The sequence below is a fragment of the Schistocerca gregaria genome, chromosome 8 (genome assembly GCF_023897955.1).
Source record: "Schistocerca gregaria isolate iqSchGreg1 chromosome 8, iqSchGreg1.2, whole genome shotgun sequence".
In the NCBI taxonomy this organism is placed as follows: Eukaryota; Metazoa; Arthropoda; class Insecta; order Orthoptera; family Acrididae; genus Schistocerca; species Schistocerca gregaria.
Window position 1 is genome coordinate 140,481,576 of NC_064927.1, and position 18,104 is coordinate 140,499,679.

The 18,104-nt window shown below is 39.9% G+C and overlaps 1 long non-coding RNA gene across 1 annotated transcript in view; it reads left to right on the forward strand.

Annotated features, from left to right (window-relative positions):
- LOC126284416 (uncharacterized) overlaps positions 1–18,104 on the forward strand; it is a 110,962-nt gene that overhangs the window by 61,275 nt on the left and 31,583 nt on the right. The window contains exon 2 of the long non-coding RNA XR_007551478.1: positions 795–901. This is a non-coding gene — a long non-coding RNA (uncharacterized LOC126284416). The remainder of the gene's footprint in view (positions 1–794; positions 902–18,104) is intronic.

The window sequence follows — 18,104 nt, forward strand, 5'->3', positions numbered from 1 at the left end:
CAGTGCCGAAAGCACCTCCGGAAAGACAAATGTGGGGAACAAGTATATTGTCACAATAACATTGACAGGTTGGTGTGGTGGTCAGTTCAATCAAATAACATTATGCCTTTGCCCATCATTAACACCTGCACCATGAAAACAATCATGTTAGACAATGTTCCTGGATGCATTAGCTATTACCACCTCTCACCATTTGGGTGAAGATCCAACTTCCTAGAAACAGTGTTTTGGTACAGCAGTGGATATCTACTATGTGATGTGCAATACCTGACGTGTATTTACATTCCCCTACAAGCTAAAAGTATCAGTTTTCTATAGTGGAAGAGTAAAAGTGATGTGTTTCACTTTCTGACTTTCAGTAATAGAGAAAGATCAAAAAATGTTGTGCAAAAGAGCTGTTGGCTGTGGTCCAGCTCAAAACACTGCGCTCTAGAGTTTTCCTATGTCAAACCAGACTCTGGCCACCAATTGTGGAAGTCTGCTGAGAGGGACCAATGGCCACTCAGGTGACTGCGACATGTCATTTACTGAACCAATGATGTATGCTGGTGCACTCGCTCTGCCAAGCAAGAAAGTATTTCCTTTTTATTTTGACTTTTCATGTGAAATATCTGTGACGAACCAATGAATACAGTGTGGTAACTAAACTGGTGTGGCCTTTCTCAGGCAGAATATGTCAAGAGGGATGTTTAGGTGTTAAGATTTCCAAGGGAAAAAAGTCAGGATTATTAGTTCTTAGCTGTGTCTGTGACGACCACAGATAAATTATTCTCTATTATATGTTTCTTTCTCAGGCATTATCTCTCGATCTGGGACTGTTATACTCTGAAGATGGCTTCGGAAACATGAAGCTCTGGAAACTTCGTCTATATTGAGAGTTCTGCCATGAAGAAATTGCAAGGTTGGTGACACATAACAAACATTGCTACAGATAGGCTAAGTGGTTGACAGTGAACACCGTCAAGAATGCTGTTAAATTTCTGATGGAACAATGTGCTGAATGAAAGTGCATAGGCCAATGCATGTATTATGTTACTCTCAATGAGCATTCTCATGTTGTTCAAATAATTTGTTTATTGTAACCAAAAATCACTTTTAAATACCAGGTAAACATTTCTGACTGTACTGATGTTAGCCTCACAATGATGTAATGTTTCTGTTGAGGTAGCAGCAGAGCCACAGCGTCTCCAGCCAATAGCTGATGTCTTGTCTGTGTCCATGACATTGGCACATGTTGCCGCTAATGCGATGGCTGCGCTAAAGAAAACCTCAGCGGTGATGAGCTGTCCCTGTTCCTGTTGCCTGGAAAGTGGCTGTCCACCCAGATACTAATGACTTTATCGCTGCTGGCTGACCCATCACAGGGGACAGTAGGCCTGTCCAAGACAACCGAGCACACCTGTGGACAACAAAGACACTGATTTAAGTGCTGGTGCCTACGCCACATGAGAGAAATGTCAAATTTCAAGTTGTATGCCAAAACATATAGACCTTACACATAAATAGTAGAGGGAGGTGCATATCACAAGGAACAGTTCATCAAAAGGAGTCTGTTTCCAAGTCTGAAACAAATTTTAAACTGGGAATAATTACTACATTTTATAAGTTTCGCCTCTTTAGCTGTAACCACGGATTTCAAACGTATAAGCTACAGTTTCTATGTTTAATAGTTATATTAAGGACATCCTCACATTTTAATCTTGCCATGTGGCTTCATGGTTAATGATACTTTGACAAAGGTAATGATATAACGTAACTTTACCTAGTGAAGTTACTAGTGCCTATATTTTGTTAATTTATGTTTGTTTCATTGTGCTCATAACATTTGTTACTGTTTACATCATTAAGTTGCACCAAAATATCCAAGAGTGTGAAACTAGCTATGGATGGAACTGGCTAATCACCTAACATCTTTCAGTACAATCTTCTTGTACTTCAAGCCATGTCAAGAAGTAGTACTTCCATGCGTTTCTGGACAAGTGCTATTAGCTCACTGTGAAGCAGTAACCGACTGTTGCCTGTTTGCTGTCCTCATCTTTATTTAGCCATGGAACCAACTGCTGCTAATGCCATTAACATAAGACTTTGAGGATATAGCCTTGGATACAACTCGCAGAAAGTCAAGTTGCTCTTACTACCTTTTCTACAACTCATTCGCTGTCTGTTTCTTTTACAGCAGATCAATTAAAATATGATGTCTTTAGACAGGTGAATGATGTAACTAAGTACTGTAATTGTTTCCAAATTCTCAAGGTCCCATTTTTGAAAGAATATTGGTCTACAGCAATTCAGCGAGAACTGCTCATAAATTTCTGCACCGAAGACTAGTATCAACCTCGGCAGGGCTCAATGAAGGCACTCTGCAAGTACTGTTGTGGGGGTGACTGTACAGTTGTTGCTGTGAGTAGAAAACTTTTGTTACCATACTATTTTTGGTGAGACCTTGTAGCACCACTCCATGACAATTACGAGAATTATGAATGTTTTTTCGAAAGAGTCTAATATTCTCATGGCCCTTACAGTGTAGTGAAAAATATACCACAGCAGCTGCGGGAAGGTGGAAGACTGGTGCCACGTATGATGATGTGCACAACAGGCAACAGAATATCAGTCATTTTGATGACCAGTTTTAAGTAGAAAACTGCCATGTAATAGTGAGAAACATAAACAAAATGTGGATAGTAGCCACCTCAGGTGACCTTGGTGGTGAGGACGTGCACTCAATGGGAGAACAAGATTGCTGAATAGTTTGGTTGGGCAGCTGATGGGAAGTTCTATTGAACTTGGTAGGGCTGGACACACTGATGAGTGAAGGAGACATTCCTGCACCGAGTGTGTGTGAAGAGTCACCTGACTTACACACCAGTTATTATTATGACATAACTAATGGATTAAACACTGCTGGTACTATTGGGATAGTGTGACAGTTTGACAAAAAGCAACTGACTGGAACAGGAACAATAAGAAGTAAAAATTCGTTGATGTCGCAAGTGTGAGGACTTCAGGCTCCAGAACAGTATATGAATGACTGCAAGGAAGCAAGCACTTCTGAACTGCAAGAATGTTCATTGCAAAACACAACAGTGCCTCTGGACGGAACTAATATGATTTATAAATTTGTATTTGATGGAGATTCCAAATACGAACTGCTATCTAAGTTGGACAGTGCTCATGCAGTGTGCTTGTAGACTCCCAAGCTGAATGGTGAATATGAAGAGCAAAGACAGAAATTCGATGCCTGTGACTGAGCTGGGTAAAAAAAGCCAAAATAAAAGAGTTGTTTTGTGGAGGAGAGTTGGTGCCCATTTCAGCTGATGTCAATCCGGTTGTAAAAGTAGTAGTAGGTGGCCTAGAAAGTGAGCTATTGGTTGACAGCTGTTCACAGATTTCAGTGAGTTCACCTAGCAAAATGAACACATTACTACTGCTGACCTGTAACGTAACAAATTTTGGTGCTACAGGGATGGTGTCCAAAAACAATCCAACATGAAGTCAAACTACTCTTGCAGTTCAAAGTTGTGGTCACAGAATTGCACACGTTAGAGAATTCAGAAACTGTGTTAACATGATCATAAGTATCGATTTTTTAGTATGAATTGTAATGTAAATGTCGAGCGGTGTTGTATGATAATGTATGTGCAGTGTTAATGTATTTTATGTCTTTGGCACTCTTTAACAACTAAATAACCAAAGTCAGTATGATATGTTCAGTGGTTGGTAATACGCACCTGTGTGTGGTTTTTCTGTATATTGTTGTTCTTGTTGTAGGTACTTTGTTTTGAACCGGTACCTAATAACCCATGTGTATTTCCAAATATGCAAATGCTTTTTTTTTCTAAGAAAATCTCACAAGGTTATGGGACCAGGTAGGTGTCGAAAAGACACTTGTACGAAAATAATAACGTAGCTCTGTGCAAAAAGTTTTTGAAGTTGTTAACTCCATGCAACCAACGATGGATTAAACAAGAATTTTCAACATCGGAGTAGTGGAAGGCAAAACAAATTGGAACACTTGAAAATACAAAATACGTATTTGTCTACGAGGAATTCCTAGCGCACTTGATGTTGTGAAAGGCAGGGTAGTAAAACATAGTATTATTTCAGAAAGTGCTACCACTGAACAAAGGGTGATCTATGAAAGTGCTTTAGAAGCTTTTAACAAAACAGACAGCACCACTCTACTTGCTTTGACTAGAAATATGTTGGAAAAAAATTAGCAGAAAATAAGGCATCTAAATACAGCATATGAAATGTGGACAGAATTACACAAAATATTTGATGGTGTCTCTGAAGACAAAGTTTACAACCTTTGTTTGCAGGTCTTTAGTTACAAAAAGGCTCCTGAAGATGATATTGTGACACATATTTCCTAGCAGAAAATTTTTTTGGGGTGAATTGAAGCTGGAAATGACCAAAGATATTGTAAATAATTGCGAAATGCCTGATTTGTTTTTGATTTGTAAAATATTAGGTACACCACCAGAAGACTATTTTTCGTTTAAATCTATTTTGATGCTAATATCTAGAGATGACAGAACAATTGATAAACTAACAAAGAGTATAAATGAGGATGATTTTAGTAAACAAGGAGCCCTCAATACAGACTCATCAAGGCTGACATTTCAGCAAGAAAATCCAATGGAGAAAAAGAACAAAAGGAAATTAATGTGTAATTACTGCAAGAAACCCAACCATACAATTAATCTGTGTAGAAAGTGGGCAGCGGATGGCAAACCTACAAAACCAGCTACCACAGATACAAATATGCTACTTCTTTCTGTGACATTTTCTGTGATGAACTCTGAATGTAGAAACGAGGACTGGTATACAGACAATGGTGCAACAAGTCATATTACAAATGACAGGAATTGTTTCAAAACATTTGAGCATTTTCTAACAAAACACTCAGTTACTACAGCTAATGGTGACATAATAGAAGCACCTGGAAAAAGGTTCAATAGACACTGAAGCAGCAGTTGGGGGAAAATGGAACAGAATTACCTTTACTGATGTATGGTATGTACTTCAGATTCACAAGAATCTATTCTCTGTTCTTGCAGCAAACGATAAACATCTAGAAAGTAAATTCACATCAACTGCAGAAATTTGTCATCTTAAGATTGATAATGTCATTTGATAGGTAGTTGTCTGTGATCGCTTTGTAGGCCTTTTTAAACTTGCTGGAAGAAATGTGAAACCTAGCTGCCTCAGCGCAGTTAATACCACTAGCAGAGACAATACGTTACAGCTTTATCATGAAACATTTTGAAACCAGAACAAGCGCCACATGAAGTCTGTACTTTGTAGTGAGTTAAATAATGAGGTGGAAATGGACAGTGAGATTTGTGAACGCTGTATTTATGTCAAGGCTCATCGTTTAGCATTTGGCAACAGAAAGAGTACAGCACAACCAGGTGAGCTTATTCACGCTGATTTACGTGGTCCGTTTCAAGTACCTTCTGTGTCAGGGGACTGGTATTTTGTTCTTTTCAAAGATGATTGTACAAAGTTTAGGGCAACATATTTAATGCAAGAAAAGTCTGGAGTTTCAGAAAAGTTAAGGCAGTTCATAGCTGAAGCAAAAGCTGCTGGACATACCATCAAGGAACATCTGAGTGATAATGGGAAAGAATTTGGCAACAAACAAGCAAAAGAGATTCTTCACAAAGAGGGTATAATTCAACGCCTCATAAAGCCATACATTCCAGAACAAAATAGGTGCAATGGAAGAGAGAACTGCACAGTTGTGGAAACTGCCAGAGCCATAATGCATGCACATACAAACATTCCACAAAAACTTTGGGCAGAGATGGTGAACACCACGACCTACATTCTAAACCAAACAGGGCCTTCCAGTATTCCAGGAACATCTCCATATGAATTGTGGTATGGAAGGAAGCCAAGACTGAAACATCCACAGGTGATAGTCTCCACTTGCTATGCTCATATTCCAAAACAACAGAGAAGGAAGATGGACCGAAAAGCACTGAAAGGTGTCCTCATTGGATATGATAACAATGAGGGTTACAGAATTTATTGTGGAGAGGTGTGCAAACTCAGTAGGTCATGAGATGTCATCTTTGAGAAGAAGCTACTGAAGAGTGAGAAAAGTTCAACTCTTACAGTGAATGTTTTCAATCATCAGGATCCAGCACCTCACACTGAAGACCAATGGTATTGATAGTGAGAGTGAAGAGGATGGCAGTTCCTCGGATGTAGATGAAGACCCTTAGGAGGAATATCAGGAAGACACAAGTGGAGAAGCTTTACCATGACTGGGTGATCGGTTAATCCTCACAGCTCCACAAAAATTTAATGATTATGTAATGAACCTATCACTATCTTTCCAGGAACCAGAAACATACAGCGATGCCATGAATTCTGTTCAACACGATTTCTGGAAGGAAGCTATGGATTCTGAAATAAAAGCATTTCAAGAAAATAGATCATGGTATGTGGTTGACCTACCATATGCAAAGAAGTCCATTCCTAATATATGGGCGTATAAAGTCAAAGCAAATGCTGGTGGCTCAGTCAATAAATTCAAGGCAAGATTGGAGATTAAGTGTTATTCGCAGCAGAGAGGAGTTGACTATGGCCATACTTTCAGTCCTGTAGCTAGTGTGTCTACCATGCGAGCACTACTAAGTGTTGCACCAAGTGAGAGCATGAAACTTTTACAAACTGATGTTTCAACTGTTTCTCTTTATAGTGATTTAAAAGAAATCATTTATATGCAACAACCTCAAGAATGTAATGATGGGTCTGGGAGAGTTATGTCATTTGAAGAAACGTCTATACAGACTGAAACAGGCTTTACATTGCTGGAATGAGAAGTTCAGTAATAATATCACTGAATTGGGCTTTCTGAGGAGTGAAGCTGATACTTGTCTTTTCGTGAGCCATTAAGGCTGTAACAAAATATTCCTTGTGCTTTATGTTGATGATGGTCTGATGCAGCTCACAGTGAACAGGAACTTGAAGACATTGTCAGTGATTTAAGAGAAGAGTTTAAAATAACTTCAGTGCCTGCATCATTTTTCTTAGGTCTGGAAATTGTCCAACAAGAACGTGAAACTGTATGTGTAAGTCAAACTCGTTACACAGAGAAAATACCAGAGTGTTTACACATGAAGAATGTCAAGGCTGTAACTACAACCATTATAAATGACAATGATATAGAAGAAAGTCCTTGAAACTCTGAATTTCCATAAAAGTGAAGGTGTTGGAGCACTGATGTTTCTGATGTGTGGGAGACGTCCTGACATTGCATATGCTGTCAGTGTTGTATCAAGAAATCTTTCACTACATCACAGGTTGTGTGGTAGTGAAATTTTAAAAAAAATCTTACGATATCTGAGAGGCACAACAAATTATGGACTTTTATACAAAAACTATTCTAAAAAGCAGGTTTTAGAGTGTTCTAGTGATGTTGGCCATGTTGCTGGTGATCTTGGCTCTGGGCCCTCAACATCTGGTGTCCTTTGTCTGTACTCTGGGGCACCTACCTCCTTGATTAGTCAAAGGCAATCTTCTGCTGCCATATCCACAACTGAAGCTGAGGGTGTGGCTACCAGTGAAGCTGCTCGGGAAATTGTCTGGATCAAGAACCTTCTGACAGAATTGGACCAATTGGAGGCAACACCAGTTCTGCAGGTTGACAATGGAGTTGCTATCTGGCTTGCCCAGAATTCCGAGTTTTACTGAAGAACGAAGCATATTCATATAATGCATTTTTTTGTTTGTGAACTATTTAGCACTTACGAAATCACAGTTGCAAAAGTAGGCACTGTAGAACAACTTGCTGATATACTAAAAAAGGCACTGTTTTCCATTAGATATCAGTATTTAGGCAATAAGATTAGACTTTGCAAGTTATTAAATAAGGGAGAGTGTTAATGTATTTGACATCTTTGGTGTTCTTTAATAACTAAATAACTAAAGTCAGTATTTCATATTCAGTGGTTAGTAATATGCCCCTGTGTGTGGTTTCTCTGCATGTTGTTGTTGTTGTAAGTGCTTTGTGTTGAACCAGTACCTAATAAACCATGTGTATTTCCAAGTATGCAAATATTCGTTTTCTAGCAAAATCTCAGCATGCAGGAAAAGACAGTCATCAGATCAGCGAAGTTAAACACTGTCAGAGTGGGCTAGAACTTGGATAGGTGACCATTCGGTCTGCCAAACGCTGTTGGTAAACAGGGTGTACTCAGCCCTTGTGAGGCAAACTGATGAGCTACTTGTTGGAGTAGTAGCAGCTCCGGTCATGTAAACTGACTAATGGTCAGGTCAGAACTGTAATGTGCTGACCACATGCCCCTCCACATCCGTATTCAGTGATGCCTGTGGGCTGAGGATTACATGGCACCCATGTCGGTCACACTAGAACTTCATGGCACCTGTTCACACAGAGTTTAGTTAGGAAAAGGCAGTAGTAACACAATTTTTGCAGCAAAAGGAGCCATTTCTGGGAAATTATGAACTTCCAAGTAGGACCAAAGGCTGTATTGAAAAAGAAGTATAAATATAAGTTATATAAATTTATATCGTTTTAGAGTTCAAAAGGAAGCAGAAAATGGATGTAAGAGTTATCCTCTGGAAGTAGGACCAGCAACAGATGTGTGGAAGGTACATGAAGGGATGGTGGATGAGGCACATTAAAAAGGGTACGAGGTTTCCTGCTCTATGGGAAACTTCACAGTGAGGCGACTGTGAGTACTTGAGCTTGGTAGAACAATGCATTCTTTCCTTGTTCTATTCTCTTCCTCTTTTGTTTAATCTATTGTTGCTAACCTTCAGTATGTGTGTATAGACAACTGAAGAGGGGAAATTATTAAAAGGGGAAGAGAATATGTGATGTAAGTCAATGGTTGGATACAGGATGTCATGAAGAAATCATGACAAAAGTAAAATCCCGAAATTAGAACAGTATGAATAGAGTTTTGAAATACAGAGAAAATAACAAGGGGGACATGAAGTGAAAACAACACAAAATTCTGGGTAAACCACAATATTGGAAGTAACGCTCTGTGATATACAAGTATGAACAGTGTTTTTATGATTTAAGTAAAATAGGTTACAAGAGGAATAAATAAAATTCAAATGTAACTTTGAACTAAGGTAACAGTGCAGAATGTGAAATATATACAATGGCAAGGATCTGATGTTAAGAAGATGAGTGATTTCTGTCACAAACAGCTGTGTGACCTGTATATTTTATGTGATTGGCTAAGGAAATAAGGGTCTGAGTAGTGTGGAGCACCAGAATAGGTGGACTCAGGAGTGAAAATATAAAAAGATCTAGAGATTGAGTAAATGTAGAAAAAGCAATCAAGAAAGTATGTTTTTCAGTCTATGAAAAACAAAAAAGTACATTAATGGACAGAGAAAAGTCTGTGGAGTCATGAGTGGTATTCCTTGGGCAGAGTAAATCATAATGAGTAATAATGGTAAGCTTCCATCACTGAAGTCCTGACTAAAATTATTCTGAAATATTTGGAAAAAATAGTGTTACAAATTAGTATGTGTGTAGTTAGAAAACAAACTTTGTTACATGATGTGGAAAATGGTACCCTTCAGGTGTCATTGCGAGGCTTATATTCTGAGATATATGAACACAGTTCACATTTCGAGAAAGAGGGCTCTGGAGTAGGAATTGAAGTGGACCATGGTGTTGATGAGGAAGAATGTGTCATAGCAGACAGCAATACTCTCTTTTGTCCCCTGTCTAGGGTTAGATCTCAAGGTGGAGGAACGTAATTACTTACCTCATATCTTATAGGTTAACACACCAGCACTAGTGTACATAGCATAAAGAGATACTCTTACTGAAATATGTTGTATTAGAATTAACTTTTTTCCCCATAAGGTAAGTCTTTCCGCTCCCAGGATTGGAATGACTCCTTACCCTCTTCCTTAAAACTCACATCCTTGCATCTTTCCTTTTCCTTCCCTCTTTCCTGACGAAACAGCCGCCGGTTGCGAAAGCTCAAAATTTTGCGTGTGTGTGTGTGTTATTTTACTGTGCCTGTCTACCGGCGCTTTCCCACTTGGCCGGCGCTTTTCCCACTTGGTAAGTCTTGGAATCTTTGTTTTGGAACTTGTGATGACACAGTTGCTCCCATCAGGCCACGACAAAGCCACTGTTAATGTGGCGAGAAACTTGAGTTTGGGCCATATTCAACAGATCGCATTCTACTGGAGACAGAAGAAGAAGAGAATATAATGATGACAGTGACTGTGTGCCACCACATGAGACATCCTTCTGGGTTTTCTGGCCAAGAGCCAAACAAGTGGCTGAAGGTATATGAGCGTATGGCCAAATTTAACAAACATGATAACACCGTGTGTTTGGCTAACATATTTTTCTACTTAGAGAGCACTGCCAAGCAGTGGTATGAGAACAACGAGGAGAAGTTCACAAGCTGCGAAGTATTCCGGGTGGAACTGCCCAAGTATTTCAGTGACACACAGTGCCAGAAGTGCAAGGCTGATGATAAAATAAAAGTGCAGGGCATAATGTCCAGAAGAAACTACTGCATTGTACATTCAAGACGGCTTCGATCTGGGTAAGATAGTTGATCCTAGAATGAAGGAGGAAGATAAGGTTGCATATATCATGAAGGGTGTTGCTGAGGACATGTATCAAGCCCTACTCCTGAAGGAGGTTTCGACAGCAGATGGCTTTATAAAATGGTGCCAGTATATTGAGACAATGCATCAAAAAAGAATTACATGCAAGAACTTTGAACGGCTTCCAAACATTGTATCGATGTCTGTGATTGGGGAGGCAACTGATTTCACAAGTGTTCCTTGTCAGATAGTGACAGAGGAAGTTCAGAAGGCACTTGGATTGCACGGCGAGCAAAAAACCAAGATGCATCAAGAGGTAATAAGGGAGGAAGTGGAAGAGACATTGAACCCAGTCTCTCGTCCTTCTTTTCCCTTTAAAATGTTGAAAAAGTTGGGACCCAGGTGGAGTTACATTCCTAAAATGCTGCATGAGGGACCTGTTTGGGCACGCAGGAAGACTGACATCTCGACGATCAACCAGCATGTTTTCACTTTGGATGATTAGGACAAGTGGTGCTCTATTGTCAAGAGAGGTGGTGGATATTTGATGCCACCTGTGCCAGAACACAGCAGACTGACGTTAGCCAATGCCAAGTCTGGGACAACGAAGATGAACAAGAAGATGTGGGTGCAGGACGACGTGGGTCACCATCACTGCATGCTAGCCACTGGAGAGGCCACTCCTCATCACGGTGATCAAGGTCTCCATCACCATTTTGAAGCTCCAGCCGATCAAATAGCTGCCACAACCTGGAAAACTAAAGGGTGCAACCTTCCTTGGAGGTGAAGCCAATAGGAAACTATATCAATATCATCATGGATGGCCGACCAGCCCAATCTCATGTGGAGTCTGAGCATTATATTCAGTCATTTCAGAGAAGTACCATTGCCAGCTGCAGAAAACCATATTTGTTGACAACAAAACATCTCTGCTGAAGGCGGCTAATGGGAAATATGTAAAACCTACAGGAAGATGTACCATTCATGTGGGTGTAAGTGGCCACACACAGCCTTTAGAATTCATCATCTTATAAGAGTGGTCATGATGCCATTCTCAGATGGGACTTTTTTAAAGCTTCTCAGGCAATTATAGATTGTGGTTGCTTGAAGATTATGCTAGATGAGATGAGATACTGTGGACAGGAAGATGCGCCTCTGAGTGTGTGGACACTATGTGTGCTGGATGAAATGATTATTCCTGCAGTCAGCACTAGAAATGTAACTGTCACATATCATGCCATGCATCAACCCATGGATCTTGTAGCAGGATGTAAGAGCAGCATACCACTGAACAATAACTTGGTCATCCCAGCCTCTGTTGTCTCGTTTAAGAAAGGATTCAGTGAATTGTGGATAGTTAACTGTCACCGAGAACTGCAGATCCTCCCAAGATGCATGTGCATGGCAAATGCTGAGCCATTAATTGAAGAACAGCTGAGTATCATAGGAACCTTCCATGCTAAGTCTGTGGGCAAAATTAGTGCTACCATTTTGAGACAAGATCTTGTTCGACTATCACCAGATCTCACTAAGGAACAACAGAAGAAGCTACTTGCCATTTCTCAAGAGTTCTCTGAACGCTTCAGTCAACAGGTGAAGAGAAAATTATACCAATAAGCCAGAGAGCATACCATGTGGCAGCAACCGAACGTTGAATAATTTGCTATGAGGTAGAGAAAATGATGAAGAATCACTTCATTCAACCTTCGCAGAGCCCATGGTCATCACCAGTGGTCCTTGTCAGGAAGAAGGATGGCAGTTGGTGCGTTTGTGTTGATTACAGGAAGCTTAATAAAATAACTAAAAAGTGCTTTTGTGTTGATTACAGGAAGCTTAATAAGATTACTATAAAGAATGTTTATCCTCTTCCATGAATAAATGGTCTGAAAGAGGCTAAGTTTTTCTCAACCATGGACATGTATTAGAGATACTGGCAGATTGAAGTAGATGAAGCTGATCAGCAGAAAACTGCATTCATCACCCCTGAGGGCCTGTATGGGTTTAAGGTAATGGCATTTGGTTTGTGTAATGTACCAGCAACTTTTGAATGGATGATGGATAATCTTCTACGTCACCTGAAGTTGATGATGTGCCTTTGTTATTTAGATGACATTATAGTGTACTCAGAGACGTTTGATGAACATATAAAAAGACTGAGGGCCATTCTTAAGTGTCTCCAACAAGGCAGACTGAAAGTGTGTCTTTGGAGCAAAATAAATCAAAATACTTGGACACCTTGTGTCAAATGAAGATGTGTGGACAGACCCAGAAAAGGTGAAATCTATAATGGAATTTCCTATTCCTAAAAGTATTAGAAATGTGAGAAGCTTCCTTGTATTATATTCTTATTACCATCGGTTTATCAAAGCCAGGCCACTCCATGAGTTTTTAAAAGCTGATGCTAAATTTATCTGTGGTGGTGCTCAGTAATATTCTTTCAATGTGCTGTAAAAAGCTCTGAAGACTGACCCTGTAATTGGTTTGTATGGTGAGAGAGCAACTACAGAACTACACAGAGATGCCAGCGGGTATGGGCTTGGTGTTGTTCTGCTGCAAATTTCAGATGGAAAAGAGAACGTTATAGCCTATGCTTCTACGGCACTTACAAAAGCCGAGAGAAACTACTCAACTATAGAAAGAGAATGACTTGCTGTGATCTGGGCCATGTGCAAAAATTTGACAGTATCTGTATGGAAGGCCATTCACAGTTGTTCCACACCATCATTCATTTTGTTGGTTGACAGGATCGAACAGGACGACTCACCAGGTGGGCACTATGCCTTCAAGAGTATGACATTACCGTAGTGTACAAAAGTGGAAGAAAACACCAAGATGCCGACTGCCTCTCAAGAAACCCTGTGCAAGACCATCAAGACTTTGGTGAAGATAGTGACTGTCTCACTACACTTCAGGATCTCTCTGCTGAGCAGAAGAAGGACGGCAATATATCTCAAATTATGCTTGCCCTACATCAGTCAATGGATGTGAAAGGACAATTTAAGGTAGTTAATGGATTACTTTGCAAGAAAAACTTTGATCCGTTTGGAAAGAGGTGGCTACCAGCGATTCCTGAACATAAGCGCTCAGATGTTCTACAGAAATTCCATGACACACCTGAGGCTGGACATTTAGGATTTATTATGACATAAGATTGAATCTGCAAGAGATTTTTCTGGCCAGGTTTATTTAGGAGTGTCTGTCACTATGTATCGTATTGCAGAGTGCCAGAGGAGAAAGGCAGTTCCTCAGAAACCATCTGGCTGACTCTTACCAATTCCACCAGCTGAAACACCTTTCCAGCATGTTGGGATTGACCTCCTTGGATGATTTCCAACGTCTGCTAGTGGAAATAGATGGATTATTGTTTGCACTGATTATCTGACACACTATGCCATTACAAAAGCTGTGAAAACAGATGAAGCATCCGAGGTAGCCAAATTCATTGTGGAAGACACTGTATTAAAACATGGTGCCCCAATGTCATTAATTGCAGGAGGAGGGAAAGTTTTTCAATTGAATATGGTGACAGAGATAAGCCGTCAGTGCAACATTAATCATCACATGATGACTGCCTACCATCCGCAAACTAACGGGCTTATTGAATGCCTTAATAAGACCTTGGACAACATGCTATCAATGTTCGTTAATGTTAAGCAGAGCAACTGGGAGGGGGTGCTACCTTTCGTGATGTTTGCCAACAACACCACCAAAGATATCTTAAATTATTACAATTTAAGTCATTTGTAAGTTCTTAGTTAAATTGACAGCCTTCAATTTTGTCTCTTTTATAGTGTAACGGAAATTTAACTGATTCCTTTTAGTAATCATGTCAATACTTTTTATTACTTAGGGGCAATTACTAGTATTTGCACTGTAGAGACATTTTCTCTCAACCATTCTGCACTTGATTTTGATTTTCTGATGACTTTATTAGACACATACTATCATCTGAAAACAGCCCAAGAGGGCTGCTCAGATTGTCTCCTAAACTGCTTGTATAAATTAGGAACAGCAGAGGGTCTATGACACTTCCTTGGAGAAAACCAGAAATCACCACTGTTTCACACTATGGCCTGCCATCAGTTAATTTGAATTACAATCTTTCTGACAGGGAATCACAAATCCAGTCACACAACAGAGACGATACTCCATAGGGACACAATTTGTTTAGATGCCACTTGTGAGGAACAGTATCAAAAGCCTATTGGAAATCTAGATATATGGAATCAACACTAAAGATTCCCTGTTGGTGGCATCCATTATTTTGTGAGAGTAAAGACATAGTTGTGTTTATCAGGAATGGTATTTTCTGAATCTGTGCTCACTGTGTGTCAGCAGATTGTTTTCCTCACAGTAACCTTCAAATGCAGTATGTGTTACAGGATCCTACTGTAAATCTATGTCTGTGATACGGACCTGTAAGCCATTGGATTACTCCTTCCTTTCTTCAGTACTGGTGTGACCTACTTAACTTTTCAGCTTTTAGGAATGTATCTTTCGCATTGTGAGCTATTTTACATTGTTAAGTATGGAGTTATTATATCAGTATACTCTGGAAAGAAACTTATTGACATACAGTCTGGGACAGAAAACTTATTAAATGATTTAAGTTGCTTTCTTACACCAAGGATATCTACTTCTAGGACACTCCTGTTGGCTGCAGTTCTTATTTCAAATTCTGGAATATTTACCTCATCTTCTTTGGCAAAGAAATTTTGGAAAACTGTATTTAGTAACTTAGCTTTAGTGGTGCTTTCATCGGTAACATTACCATCATTATCACAAAGTGAAAGTATTGAATGTATATTGCTGTTGGTGAACTTAACATGCGACTAGAATCTCTTTGGATTTTCTACCAGATTTTAAAACTGAGTTTTGTTGTGGGAACTATTAAAAGCATTTGCTACTGAAGTCTGGATGAAATTCAAAGAGTTTGTAAAAGTTGGCCAAGCTTGCGGGTTTTATGATTAAGGAAATTGATATGTACATAGCAAGACATGGGTTCCAACAGCCCATGCGCCTAATATGAATGACATGTAGTTACATCGGTTGACCTCTGCCTCTGTGGAAAACTGAGACTTTAGACATGAATCAGCATCATTAGTTGCTTATCTGATTCAGCAGACTTTATGATTACAATTAATTATAGGTCTCATAACCTATGCGTAGAAAATTAAGAGGCAAATGAAGGAAATGAAAAAGTGCAACCATGTACAAATATTTGACAAGTTCTAAAATGAGAATGTGTATTTTGGAGAAAACAGCTGTATATTGGAGTTAAATGAGCCTACCCAACACTGGAAATAAGTCAAGTCGATGAACGAAAATGTTGAGGGGTTGGCACAACCAGCGTGCTCAGCTAATAAAAAGGGCAAACCCGAAGCTGAGTTATGAACGTCCCTGTCATTATCAAATCGAATTTTCTCTTCCAAAGTGTGGCCTACCAAGGGCCATACACCACAAGCACCTCATATTGACTGGCCTTCTTGCCCAACAAAGGTCCCATGCTCAAACACAGGTGAATGCCCATACATTGGGTGACAGGCAAGGGCGTGGTTTACCAGTGTGTGAGAGCAGCTTCACTGATGGCTGATTGTAGTCCCCCACAGGAAGCCACTCCTGTTGCCAGAGAGGCAGGACTCTGTGTCTCTGCAGGGAGATCAGTGCATATATGGCGAATTCACATTGCGCCACAATAGCTGTCCTCGGAAAGCTAATCAAGAGTTTCCGTAAGCTGCTATTACCGTGCAATTGGAACTGAGGTTTGAAAGCTGATCTCGAAAAGAGAGCCTATCAAATAATTTTCTTTATGGTCATAGCTATTCATTATTACAACTTCTTATTCTTTTTGTTTTTGAGTTGTCAGTCTTCAGTCTCCATTGTGGCCCACCACGAATTGCCCTCCCATGCCAGCCCCTTCTTGTCAGAGCAGCACGAGCACCCTACGTCCTGACTTATATACTGGATATATTCCAATTTATGGCCTCTCCTACATTTTTTATCCACTGCTGCAGCACACTTCAGATGTTTCAATTCCATTCGTTTCCAGTTTTTCTGCAGTCCATGCATGATTCACTACCACACAACACTATGCCCCAAAAGTATGTTTGCTGGCCAGAGTGGCCGTGCATTTCTAGGTGCTACAGTCTGGAACCGCGAGGCCACTACTGTCGCAGGTTCGAATCATGCTTGGGCATGGATGTGTGGTATGTCCTTAGGTTAGTTAGGCTTAAGTAGTTCTAAGTTCTAGGGGACTGATGACCACAGAAGTTGAGTCCCATAGTGCTCTGAGCCATTTGAACCAAATGTATGTTCTCTGAAATTTCTTCCTCAGTTTAAGGTCAAAGTTTGACGCTAGCAGATTTCTCTTAGGTAGGAATGTTCCATTTGCCATTGGTAGTGTGCTTTTTATATCCTCTTTAATTTGTTCGTCATGTGTGATTTAGCTTCCAAGGCAGCAGAATTCCTTAACTTTGCTTACTCCATAGTCACCAGATTTGATGTCAAGTTTATCGCCAATCTCATTTCTGCTACTCCCCATGACTTACAACTTTCTTCTGTTTACTCTCAAATCCACATACTGTGATCATGAGGGCTTTCATTCCATTCAACAAATTCTGTGGTTCTTCATCACTTTCATTGAAGATGGCAAGTTGTCAATGAGGTTTGTAATTTGTATCCTTCCTCCCTAAATTATAATACCACTCACGAAGCTTTCTATTGTTTCACTCATTGTTTCTTTGTGCTTACTGTCTAATTGCGGTACACTATAACAAGATGTATACCTTGATTAAAGGATTTACAAAAGAAACGTAAAACCAAGAATAGCGACTGTAAAAAAAGCAAAGACATGTGGTTCGCTCACAAAGGCATCAGGCCCTGTCATCAAAATAGGATCCCACGCGCATTGGCAAGTGAGTTCACTATAAAGAGATGACAGGCAAGGCTGTGGTTTTGCCAGTGCCTGGGAGCAGCCATACTGGGAAGATGATGTCACTAATGGCTTGATGTAGTCCCCAGTGCAAACTACTCCTCTTGCCACAGAGGACTCTACGTTTCTGTAGAGAGATCAGTGCACATAGTTATTTTTGTTACCGTTAGAAGTGGCTATGTTGGTTTGAGTCTAGTCTCAGAGCCAATTGTCTAGAAAATGTCATGAAAAATCCAGAATAAAAATTTAATATGATATTCTCTCATATACACTTAATGTTTTGTTATTACTCTTGCATGAATATCAAGAGCACAAATGGAAAACCAGTTCTAAGCAATGAAGGGAAAGCAGAAATGTGGAAGGAGTATTAGAAAGTCTATACAAGGGTGATGTTCTTGAGGGTAATATTATGGAAATGGAAGAGGATGTAGATGAAGATGAAATGGGAGATATGATACTGTGTGAAAGAATTTGACAGAGCACTGAAATACCTAAATCAAACAAGGCCCTGGGAGTAGACAAAATTCCATTAGAATTATTGATAGCCTTGGGAGGCACCCCTGGCAAACCTCTACCACCTGGTGAATGACATGAATGAGAC